This window comes from Lepidochelys olivacea, assembly GCF_965140295.1.
Source record: "Lepidochelys olivacea isolate rLepOli2 genome assembly, chromosome: 2".
In the NCBI taxonomy this organism is placed as follows: domain Eukaryota; kingdom Metazoa; phylum Chordata; order Testudines; family Cheloniidae; genus Lepidochelys; species Lepidochelys olivacea.
The window spans coordinates 53,070,707-53,084,178 of NC_140412.1; the positions used below are offsets into that span (position 1 = coordinate 53,070,707).

A 13,472-nucleotide genomic window follows, 5' to 3' on the forward strand; every position below is an offset into this window, starting at 1 on the left:
TCTATTCAAACACAGGATACCAATATAAAGACAGCAGTGGCGATATTTTTTTTATTTATTCAGAAAAGTATGTGCTTCTAGGGGGTATGCAGTTACAATTTCAAAAACAACATACAGAAATGTTTTTATTTTATGGATCAGCTCACTTACGAATGTTGTAGTTTTTATAAAGGTAGCATGAAAACATATTTTTCAAGTTACATCCATATTTCCTATGTTCCTGTGTTGTATGTGTAATATTCCCATCCCTTCTAAAGCTTTTTTGTAACATTAGCCACTATAGTTTTGTTTTTTAGCAAAGCTTATGTCTGGTCTCCAATATGAAAATCATTCTTCTTAGCACTACTGTGGCCCTGATCCTGCAGCGTGATGCATGCTGGCCCTGTGCCAACACTGAGTCCATTGATTTCAGTAAGGATGTGGGCCAACATCTTCAGATGGTATAAACTGTCATAGCTATTGGAAGTATGACCATTTGTACCAGCTGACGATCTATCCCCAGCAAGGGCACATAAATCCATCTGCATAGACCCTCGATGCAGTCAAAGGGGATCTGTGGAGACCCAAGGTCTAACTAAACATATCACTGCCAGAGCAGGGCCTATGGCAAAACTAAAAAGCACTATTACATTTCTCTGCAATCTTTGATTGCCCTTTGGGTCTGACCCAGGGCCCACTGCAGTCAACGTGAGCCCTTCCAATGATTGCAGTGGGAGCAGCTCAGGCCCTCTGTCATCAGTTAATATCACAAAATTCACTTTTTAAATATGAGAAAAAAGAGCTTCCAACTCTGGCGCTAATGGAAATATTGGAAACTTTTAATATATATTTGGGAAGTATTTGAAAAATAAATTGTCTGTCTTTTTTATATTACAACTTTTAGCCAAATACAAGTATTCTGATTACTACTTCTGTGGATATCTATCCGACTGTAAATAATCTCATAATGTTCAGGTACATAAACCTGGAGGGAAAAAAGGACTCTTTATCAGCTCTGCGTTTTGCTCGCTATTGGTATATTGTGTATATATCTAGCTAGCTATAGAAAAGGTAATGTGTTTAAATGTTGGGTGTTTTTTATTGCTGTTCCTCTAAGGAAAGACAACTCTTTTTTTATTCTACTTGTTTTATCTTTTATGAGTTAGATGAAAAAAGTTTTCTAATTTTTTGCACCAGAAATGGATAAATAACTGTTGCTATGTGTATCAGGACATTAATTTCTGATTGAAAATGTAAAATTAAAACTGGCCATAATGGGCACACCAGTTAAAATGCACTTTTCCCGTGGCACAGTGTACTCTCTCTCATTGGGCTTTCAAAGGACCATTAAATGTTTACATTTTTTTTGTTGCCCATTACAGTTTCAAACATTTAAATGGCTTCCCTGAAACTAGAGAAAGATCTCATGCATGGCCGATATACCAGGATCCAAGAAAGGATCATGACAGTTAGATAAAATAAGGAATTTGTACAAATACCATTTTAGTGATCGTTTTCTAACATTTGGGCTCTCATACTTTGTGATGCTTCGATGTGTCAATAAATATGCTCTTGCTTAGCTAGTCTAACATCATTGTAGACCTGTAATTTACTGTTTATGGTTATGCCATGATTTGCACTGGTTTAAATTCAGTCAGAATGCTGGCCATCCAGCCAAAATATTCAGACTGTTACGATGTCCACAAAATATTAAATAAATGCACTTGTAATTGATTAACTACTATGGAGTATGTTCAACTATTTCATGTAATAAAAAGGCTTTGTGTATAACTTCTACTTGTAGGTTGTTTATTTGTGCAAAGTTTAATTCTTTTACAGCACATGACTGTAAGCATACTGAGCCCAAACCAGTCACCAGAAGTGGGACTGGGCTCATCATCAGCCTGGTCATAAGTCAAATATTTACAGGTGATCTCCTGGTCTACCTTGGGACTGGAAATTTGGACCCAGAGTTTTAGTTTTGGCTCAGAGAAGCCACTTTGCCTCTTCCTCTGTTCTCCCATTTCAGATTCGTGCCCTCAAAAATATTGACCTCTACCTGCTGAGCTGAAGCACGGCTCCCTCGTCTCAGCATGTTAGCTGCTGTACACTTGAACAGGCCTCACAGCGCCTGTGTTCCAATGAAAGCTCCCAAAATGCACCATTTAACCTCGTAAGTTAAAGGAGCAGCTTCCTTAGCTTTGCCAAGAACCAGGATTGCCATACACCAGAAGAGATCTGAGGTGCATTCCGGCAGGGGTACCTAGTGATGATCCATAAAATATATACGTAGAAGCAGCAGCATTAGATTCCCCTTTTGAACCACGGTTGTGAATGTGTAGCCTAAGAAACACGAAAACTAACCTGAACACAGTCATTGAAATACCTTGCTGAGAACTCAATCCCAGGATAAAGTGTGGGCTGGCAGCCAGGCCACAGATTTCCCCTACTCACATTTTTTTTCCCCTTCCGTTTTGACAGTTTTCCACCCAGATTGCCTCAAACCTCAGCCCTTTCTCGGAACCAAACTCCAGAAAGGTTTAGATGAGGAAGACCCACTGTTCCCATCCCTACAACCATCCAATACATTGCTGGCTTCCACTAACATGCATCTGACAAGATTTCTTTTCATTTTCCAAATAGCTCCCATCCTTATAAGTGCTGTTTTGCTCCTCAAATATTTATTTTGAAACCAGGAGCGGTCAGCGATTACTATCAGTGAAAGATGGCTATTTGGTGATCTACCTTAGAGGAAAAATCCCACTCCTGCAGGACAGTTATCCACACCCATATGGTCCTGTAGCTGGCAGTCTCAGTGGAGAAGTCTGAATGGCATGGAGGGCAAACTACCTCATCACTCCTAGAGCTAGTTCCTCCAGAGCAGGGGTGAGGTACAGCAGCTGTGCAATGAGGGAGAAATTATTTGAAATAATATATCTTGGACTGCAAATGCTCTAAAGCAAATGTTTCCAATTAAATTCAACGACAATAAAATAATCTTAACATACAGTATTTAAAAATGTATCAAGATTGTGCATCATGTACTTCAGTGGTTAGATCAGCCTCTGTCGTGAAGCTGGGGGCTTTAATTCTTCCTAGCTGTATGCTTTGTGGGTACACTTTTATGTTCTCTCATCAAGATTCAGGATTCAGCCCTGAGACTTTATGCTCCATTTAGTGGATAAACTCAAGGGATGATACTTCTCTAGCTACATGGCACTTTTGTCACTATGGTCATCTGGATAATGTATAGCATCACCTAGGATAGCACTCGGGTCCTTCTGCTCGCAAAAAGGAAAACAGCTTTGGACTCACCACTTATGCCGAAGGAGAACTCCACTACATCTAGCAGTACCAAGGCCTATGAAACACATCTATGACAGTCAACCAGGTAAAGGTCAGTGAATATAATGAGTTAGCAATACATTCTAAAGCTGTGTATTCATCGTCTGCTCTCCAAGATCAATGCTACGAAGTTATTGTAATACAATCCTATTTTCCAGTAAATTTCACAGTAGAAACCTGCTGCCCTGCAAGTCACAAGATATGTGAAATAATTTTACTTAATAATAACATTATTTTGAAGCCCCTAACTTGGATAGGGTTGTTTGGTTTTTTTCCAGTTCATTAACTTTGACAACCATCTGCCAAGATTTCGAGCAATGCTCAGTCTGGATAGTTTGGAACCAAATTAAAATCCTTGTGGTTATAAAATTGCAGTATTGGTTTGAAGATTTGTAGCAATGCAAAAAAAATGTAGTCAAACAGGAAAACATTCTGCTACCATTTTAAAATCAAGCTCTAGAGATGAATGACAGAGAAAGCATTTGCACCTTCCTGAAGTTTCATATCATTCCTCATCCTGATACTGTTAGTGATACATGGAAGGTTTTCTTTATATTTCCTGGGGAGGGAAGTGATAGAAAGACTTTAAACATATTAATTATAACAGTGGACAGGTACTGTGCAAGTTTCCCTTATATCTCTACATGTCAGCCCTATCCTGCTTAGTAGCCTCCTAGATCAGTCCTGTACTATAGTTACCCTGCTGCAGTAGTCTGTTCTGACTGAGACTCAGCCGTGCTGAACTTGGCCAGCGTGTAATGTGTTTTAGGGATATAGGAAAATGTAGATCAATAAAATCTATAGCATGACTCTGAAGATCCAGAGCATTAATCCACTGAATGTTACTGCCTATGATTCATTCACAAAGATGTAAACCACATTTTCTCTGTTAAAATCGATATATGCCTTGTGTTCCAAGTCATAGAGCTTTGCAGCTTTGTTCCAAAGTGCACCGAACACCATCATGTTTATTTTCGTTTTAAAATGACTTTGGCCTCTAAATGTGGTATTTTAAAGATGGCAAAATGCCAGAAAATGTGAGAAGAAAACAAAAACAACAACAACAAAAACTATGAACTTCTGAGGGGGGGGGTCCAAATGAGTCATAGTTTGCAGGTATTTGTGATGTATCAGTGCTATGTACACATGGCTTGATTTTTACAGGTGTGAGCACCCACCAACCCACTGATATCAATGGGAGCGGCAGGTGCTTGGCCTTTGTGAAAATCAGGCAGTTCGTTTATCTGGGCAAACCTTTATCACATGCCGACCTCTTGTGGTATGTAGCAGATTTACAGTCTCGAAAAAGGCATGTAAATAGAGACAATGCTAAGCGTTTGTGGAGAGATGTGTACAAAAGTGTATTTCACCAGGCCTTCAGGAGCTATAGTTATATAAATTGGGACTGTACCACGACTTACATAACATTAATAAAAACACTCCTCATGACTCAGAAGCTAACGATGGATGTTTTTCTTCAGTCTTGCCCTCCCTTTCTTTAGAGGGCAGTGAGCCAAATAACATGGCAAAAAACTACAATAGCAACTAATGTGGGCCAACCAAAGTCTGATGTCCTCTGTTAATGAAAATATTGATATCAACTCCTATTTAGTCCCTCAACCAGACAAACTGGTAAAAGACCCAGATGTTCCATCCCCACGTCTGCCCCCAGGGACTCCCTTGCACCTAGCAGCATGGAAAATTTCCTGTGGGTCTCCTCAGCTTTTTGGAAGCAGCTGCCAACCTTATCAGGGAATAATGGGCCCCTGGACCAGTAAAAGTTAATGGACCATCATGCGGAGAATGGGATTGCTGAGGCTCTCATTTAAAACTGAATCCCACTCCAATAGATATAACTACAAACATTAAAGTCTTGTTTTTAATCTACCAAAAAGAGAGGCTATTTATAGAACAGTCATTTCAGAAGAAGAGCATTTGTACATTTGTACATGCTCACAACTTTCCCCACACAACCGGAAACACAAACAAGTCATCACGCTAAGAGAACTTCTAGCGACACTTCTAAGACTCATACCCTTCACAGAGGTAATGTAGATCAAGGCTTTCCTAACAATCCTATCCAGCCAAACAGCATTGGACCACCAGCACATCTGGTCCTTTCTGGAGTTTGGTAGAGAGAAAGGGCTTAGGTCTGAGACTAGATTTGGTTGGAAAACTCAAAAATGGGAGGAAAACAATGTGAGTAGGGGAAGTCTGTGGCCAGGCCTGTTCTCCACCCCTCCGCCAGGAACCGGCCCTATAGTAAAAGGCTGTAAGAAAATCAAGGGCCACAATTCTATTGCAGAAGCGCAACTTTCAACACTGTCTGCAACTTTTTCACAATGCTACTCACTCAAATTTGGCCTAGCCGCCCCTCCATCACGACAGCAGCGACCTCTTGTGAGACCTTGAGGACTTTGCCTGCCGTGGCTGCCCAGCTGTGCCAGGGACCAGGTTCAGGGAGGCCCCAGTGAGTGGGGCCTGGGTTTGTGCCTCCAGCAGGCCACGGTACTGAGACAGGGGAGCCTGCTAGCCCCTCTCCCCCAGCATCTTCAGGGGTGTCTGGGCTGGGGCTGGCTCTTGGGCACAGGGACTTGAGCCCCGCCTCCTATGCTCCCCTACCCTAGGGATTGGAGAAATGGGGGGTGGAGGGGTAAATCCAGCCCTCGTTGGAGGTAAAGGACCCTGCTGCCATCTCAACATCTAGTAAGTTATAAAACAAGAGAGAGTTGAGTTCCTGCATGAACCTCCCCCACAGCCATGTACATGCACCAAACTGCAACTTTAACAAACAGGCCACAACTTCTGGCCAAAAAACAAACAAACACACACACACACACCCCAATCACAACTTTCTGACAGCCTGACCTGCTCAGCACCCAGGTTCTGAGAGCAGAGAATGAACCTCAGCTCCTGATTGCCCCATCATGCCCCTCAGCTTGAACTACCTTGTTAGCAAAAGCGGTCAAGTCGACAACGCAGCAGCAAAACCTGACGTAGCCCTGGCTTAGTACTCCATCAGTGGAGTGGGCATTAGCCAGCACACACACCAGGGGAGAAGGAGCTCTTAAGATGACAGGGAGTAAGAGGGTCATTTTTCCAAGACATTCTGTCTAAAGCTCACAGTAGACTTAACCCCAGCTGCACGGACCTGAGCATTTGACTATCATCATATTAGGTCTTCTGCTCTGCCGTAAGATTGTGATTTTACTAGACAACTCAAAGGCTAAGAACAGATTTCACTGAGGTTAAAGAGACAAGGTATTACCGCCCTCCTGTATCGTGTAATCTATATCATCTTGACTTTCATGGGTCAAATGGCCTGGGACCAGAAATGAGGACTCCAGAACAGATGCGTCACAGCCATGAAAATAGTGTAGGCATGTGCACCACTCATGCTACTTGAAAAACAAACGATGGGTTGAAGAGGGAACAAAGCATCGATTCCTCCTCCTCGCTCCCTCAGTGTACACAGTGATCACAACCATGCACATATGAAAAATCAGGGTCATGCTCTCTAAGACCAGATTCGTTGCTGGGTCCCTGATTTACAATGTCCTTCCCTTCGCCAACTCTTCAGCTGTTGCCTCCCAAAGTCCATGTCTCATCTTCCACTTAGGATGGGTCATATTTAGAAACTACACTTGATGAAGATACACCACTGTAGATACCACCATTTCTACAAGATGCATGTGGGGTAGGGAATCTGGTATGGTTTCAAGGTAGAGAGACTTGGAAACTAGCAGAGGAGAGCGAGATGAAAGGAGAGGGGACTTGGAGTAGGTGGGTGATAAACTAATGCTGTTATATACAGAGAGAGCCCGAGAGATCAAAGGATCTCATTTATTTCCACTTTAGCCTCATTTCTGTTCCTTGCAGTTTCCTTCCTCTGCTGTACATTATCACCTCTATTATAAAACTCTGCCTGCCCAAAATTATCGCCCTCTTAATCTAGTGCCCGGCTTTTGATCCAGTGCTGTACATGCCTTCTCACCATACAATGCCTTGTGCTACCTCTGCACAGACAGAAAATCAGGTATTTTCCCACCTAATATTTCTCACGCTCTGTCCACGCTCTCCAGTTTAGGTTTCCTCTTTATAAAGCCGATCCAGTTTCTACATCCTTTAGACAACCTATTTTTTTTTCTTACCTCAATATTGGGCTGATCCAACTCCCACTGCAGGAAAAGGGTAACTCCCTCTGACCTCAGTGAAAGTTAGACTGGGCTCTGATTAGATTATAAGGCTGAAAAGGCTATTTTTAGCATGAACATTATAATAATGATTTCATATTATATGATGAGCATAAACTAGAGATGTAGATTCAGTCATGCCTTTTGTTTGGAATTCAGTCCTGCTCCCAGTGAAACCAATGGAAGTTCTGCTATAGACTTCAATGGGAACGTATGAATAGCCATACTGGGTCAGGCCAATAGTCCAGTCCACTATCCTGTCTCTGGCAGTGGCCAGTGCCAGTGCTTCAGAGGGAATGAACAGAACAGGGCAATTGTCAAGTGATCCATCCCCTGTCATCCAGTACCAGCTTCTGGCATTTAGAGGTCTGGGTAAGAGACACCCAGAGCATGGGGTGGCATCCCTGACTCTCTTGGCTAATAGCCATTGATGGACCTATCCTCCATGCACTTATCTAATTCTTCTTTGAACCCAGTTTTACCTTTAGCCTTGACAACAGCCCTGGCAATGAGTTTCACAGATTGACTGTGTGTTGCATGAAGAAATACTTCCTCATGTTAGTTTTAACAGAACACAAGACCAGGGGAAATTAATATGCAGCACTTATGTGAAGGAATAAGAACATAGGATTGACAGTTCATTTATCCACTCAATTCTTCCCCTTCATTAAAAAAATAATAATAATGTATTTCCCCAAGGATCAACACAGCAATTCACACACAAGATTATATGTAAAAAGAAAAGGAGTACTTGTGGCACCTTAGAGACTAACCAATTTATTTGAGCATCAGCTTTCGTGAGCTGCAGCTCACTGCTCAAATAAATTGGTTAGTCTCTAAGGTGCCACAAGTCCTCCTTTTCTTTTTGCGAATACAGACTAACACGGCTGTTACTCTGAAACCTAAGATTATATGTGAAACCAATACAGGGAATTCCAGTAATACACTGACCCTGATCCTCTGGTCTGGCCCAGTTGTGTTTGGTGCAAGACCTGGGGAAACGTGGCTTTATGCAGGCTATAGACGCCCCTTTCACCTGAGGGAGCCACAGGCTGGTTTTGCCCACAGTGTAATTAAAGCGGCCTCAGGGCTGCTGTATCTGGCAGTGAGCAGCAATAGCCAAGGGGCTGTTATGCCAGCCAGGGATCACCAGAGTGTAGCAGTAAGCCCGCCACATCTCTTTGCTCTGGCCCCGCCCACAGCATGGCCCCACTCCATTAGGCCAGAAGAGTTGGGGCAGAACCAGCTATGCCAGCCCCTTTGTGTCACTAGAGCAGTGCAAAGGGACCACAGCAAGAGCTGGATTCTGGGCTGCTATATCCTAAAGCCTTTGCAATCCATACGGGTCAGCCTACGTTATGAGGTAGATTGTCACAACTCTTACCTGAGCTGACAGTGGAGTAAGCCCAGCCCCTCATACTTCACGCCTGCCTGAGTAAGGGCTGCACAGATTAAGACTCCTGATGCAGCGGCAGCTCGTTCAATGCTCCCCAGTGAGTAAATGGGAAAGGAAGAGATGGAAGGGTGGGAATTTTGGCTCTGCCGCACCTCAGCTTTCTGGCTAGAATAGCTGGTCGGGCACCCGAGGGCCTGGGGTGGGGGAGTAAAGCTGCTCCACACGAGGATTGAAGTAACTTACGCCTCATCTCAAGCAAGGAGTCAAGTCTCTGGGGGCTTGCTCAGGGCTAGGTGCATAAAGCACAACCTAGCCCAGTGGGAACAACAGAACCTCACAACCAGGTGGAACACGCCGAGAGGCAGTCAGTTCTTAAAGGCACAACCCTAACATCCTAGGGCAGCTGTTTTTAAATTTTTGAGCTGAGCCCCCCCCCCCCTTTTGAGTGACAATTTTGGTTGTGCCCCCCCAACCCAGACAAATATAGACACATGAGAAAGTATGCTAGATAACCTACTCAGAAACCAAACAGAGACCTTAACGCAACTTTAATTACGTTACCTACACCTGTAAATTTCAGATACACAAATAATTTACCAATGGCCCAGCCAAGACTTCCTCCACAGCCAGCTGTTTCTACCTTACAGCCAGGCTGCACTGCGAGGGCAGGGCCATTACCTGCCCATCCTCCTTGGGTTTTCAGGTTGGGGGAAGGTGCGTGCGATGGTCTCTGGGGGCGGAGCCAGCACTGGGCACGGAAGTTGCCAGGAGCAGAAACTGGCGCAGCTGCAGTGGATGTTGACACTGACCCACAGGCTGGGTTGCCCACTGAGGTGAGTCAGGGGGTGGAGGTAGCACTCCCTCCCTACCCCACCATGGAAGCTGACCCGGGCCCCACCGCACAGGGCTGGCACGAGCAGGGGAACTGGAACACTTTTTATAGTGGAGGTGCTGATGATGGAAACTATGGAAACCATATATTTGGTGTTTGTTATTATTACTTCAAGCCACGGAGTGCTGCAGCACCCCCAATTCCAGCACCACTGGGCATTAGCCACTTGGCATCACTATTTGCTCCCTCTGAACATTCCTCCATGCCCCCCAAGGGGTTGCGCCCCAGTTTGAAACCCTCTGTCATAGGGATTACTTTGAATACTACAAATCCCTCTTCTAGATAATTCTGTCCAGCCAATCCAGCCCAGCCCAGCGACGTCTGCCTTCTCTCCCCAATTTAAAGTTACAAAACATACAAAGAATTCTTATCCTTGTTATTCTTCTGAAAATAGCAAGCAGTCATTGTTTCCTCTCTTTCTTCAGGAATATTGCATAGGTAATGTTTCTTTGTGTTGTTTTTAATACAGTCCAGCAACATATTCCTCAGTATTACATAGATTCTAACAAAGATTAAAACTGAAATGACATGCAAGTGGTTTTGTGGGGAATAATTGTAACTAATCCCTACAGTTGAAGGGGTAGAGCCTGATGGAAAATGAATAGGTTCTTTAACTTATTAATTTTGACTAAATTCCTACTGAACACCTACAGTAAATCTGCAAGTTGCTAAGTGAGAAAAATATTAAATCGAAACATATATTTCTCCTTTGACAGCTGAAATCAGCTGGGATGCACTTGCTAGCAGTACTCAAATTTAAACTCTGGCCCTAGCCTCCATAAATCTTGCATAACGCTTATGCTTTTCCTTCTTCTTGGCTGCTAAGTATCTGTCGATGTCCCCAGAGGCAAGTCTTCTGCCAGATTCTTGCCCACATTACTCTTCAACAGTTTCCAGTGTGGACTCCCCAATCTCCTAATTAATCGCAGATTGATAGTTCTTACAGGGATTTCCCCAAACATTCCCCAGCTAGGTACCATGGGCTCTAATTATTTTACAAGGAAGTGTTCACTCCTCCCACATCCACAGTTACTCACAAAATCATGTCACAATCCCATACTTTATTGTCCCTAAAAATTTGCTGCCCTAGGTGACCGTTAAAGAAATATACTGGGTCAAATTTTGTTCTCATTTATACTGGTGTAACTCAGAATAAATCCACTGAAAGCAATGGGAGTTACACTGGTTTAAAACTGGGGCAGATGAGCAGAGAATCCAGCCCATTTTCTAGTACTCTTAGTTTAGAATATCTCCTGGGAAGGGATGTCCACCACACAGCTTCAAATACTATCCCGCCGAGGCTCCAGATATTCTACAAGTGATCCCCCTGCTTTCCCTTTCTGTTTACAAAAACTGTAATGAAAATATTCCTGTTACAGATCATTAATGTTAGCAAGCCAACAAATGGCTGCAAGTCTGACAGGTGTTGGATGAGGGGAGGAGGTGTCAACCCAATTAAAGGCATGCACTACCTTCTCTCACATTAGCAGCAGCTAAAAGCTGTGACCAAGATCATGAACTGCAGATGAGGTGTGCTCAGCGCAAATCAAGCATGTGTCCACCAAGGTGGCTTTTAGTCACTTACGCATTAGTCTCATCCTGGGACTGGGAAGGTTATGGCCCCCACCTCACCCCATTCTCAAGCCACAGAGGAAACAGGAGACTGTTACAATGGTTGGTTACGGAGTTTGGATCTCTAGCTCAAGCTGTAGCAATGCATGCTTTTAGAGCTGGAGGTCTCCAGATCAATCCCATGTGACATCAGACCAGTCCTTTGTATAAACTAGGAGAGCCCCCGAGGCCGTTCCAGCAGCTGAGGATTGTTGGGGCAGAGGGATTCCACAGCCAGGCCCTCCTCTGCTGGTTACCAAGAGACATAGAGTCAATATAGTTGCTTTATACCACTGGGGCAGTCCTCATATGCAGGACAATCTTCTAGTGGCCAGATCCATTCAGGCCATTTTGGACTCTGTGAGATTACAGCAGAATCTCACACACACACACACACACACACACACACACAGGTGTGCTCAGAGATAGACAGGTTGCAGCCTATGTCATGCTTCAGGATTTCTTCTTTTGACCTCATACCAATGATCACAACCTAAGTCCATCAGAAAACCCCTTTGCTTCATAGGAGCTGGGATAGTCTGGCCTATTGTAAAGTTTGAAGTTGGGTGGTGCTGAGGTCTTACTTTTTCCAGCCAAGAGGCCAAAACCAAGGCAATTTAAAAAGAATTTGGGAATGTGTGTATATGTACATACATACGTACACACACACAGACAGACAGACTGAATCTATATATTTCATGTAGAAGGATTCCAAAAAGTTTCATAAACTATATATAGGATTATTTTCACCACTGCCAACATACAGAGTAAAATCCAGCCAGAGTTTATCACATCAAAACCCTACACACAGCAGTTTACACAGGGAAGTGAAGAGAATATTCCATCCAGCTAACATGCAGGGATATAGACAGGTAGAATGTAATCCAGATGGAATTTGGCCAGGACATGGAATACACATACTCCCCCCTCTCCCGCCGACTCTAATTAAAAGTTCCCTTGGAATGGGATGGCCCATTTATGACTATATACAACAATCCCAAACTTCAAAGATGCCACCCCAGGTGGTCTTTCACCCTTGCACACGAGAGTAACTAATACAGTTGTTCATATCTAATGATCACATAAACAGCCTTAATGCACAGATATGATGGGGGGCAGGAGGGTGATGAAGCATGCACTACAGAAGAGATTCTGAGCCCAGGAAACACTGTATGGTTGCTATACCTGTTGATCCAGACAGCTGGGAAGAATTAGTAGATTCTCACTGCAGGGGTCACAACTGCAGGTGTCAATGGGAAATTCAGTGCAGCTGTCTCAAGACACAGACAAAGACAGTAAAATAAAGAAGAGTAGTCAATCCCTCTGAGGTCAGATTCAGGAGTTAGGTAACCTGAACAGGAATATACACCATTAATAATGTGGGACAGTAGAACAGGACATGCCATTTTATATAGTGATAGACATGCAGACTTTTGCTTCAGTTTTACTGTGATATTTTCCCCTCTTACTATTTTCTTCTCTTTGATCTATTTAGAACCACATAGGCTCCTCAAAAAGAAAAGGAGGACTTGTAGCACCTTAGAGACTCACCAATTTATTTGAGCATAAACTTTCGTGAGCTACAGCTCACTTCATCGGATGCATTTGTTAGTCTCTAAGGTGCCACAAGTACTCCTTTTCTTTTTGCTGATACAGACTAACACGGCTGCTACTCTGAAACCTGTCATAGGCTCCTCAGGACTTCCAAATGACATACCCTCAATCTCACCCCATTTCATGACATTTCAGTTTTATTCTTAATGTGCTTTTAAAATCTGATTTTCATACTCATTTTGCTTCTTATTTTCACGTCTCTTTTACTGGAGATGGGAAATAAATGGGTATTAATGAAAAAGAGGAGAATCAAGTTTTAAGTGACATTAGTCTCATGGATATTATTACAGCAAAAATGAATCCAAGCCATTATAGCCCTGTTAGGAAAACATTCCGGCACTGATTCACATATTCAAAAATAGTAGCCTAAATTCACGCTCCCAAATCCATATTAAGGCTTTAAATAACTGGCCTGATTTTCACAAGTGCTCAACCCTTGAGC

The 13,472-nt window shown here is 43.2% G+C and overlaps 1 long non-coding RNA gene across 1 annotated transcript in view; it reads right to left on the minus strand.

The window, feature by feature from the left end:
* LOC311516030 overlaps positions 1–13,472 on the minus strand; it is a 60,121-nt gene that overhangs the window by 18,479 nt on the left and 28,170 nt on the right. Inside the window, exon 2 of the long non-coding RNA XR_014710296.1 lies at positions 12,602–12,686. This is a non-coding gene — a long non-coding RNA (uncharacterized lncRNA). The remainder of the gene's footprint in view (positions 1–12,601; positions 12,687–13,472) is intronic.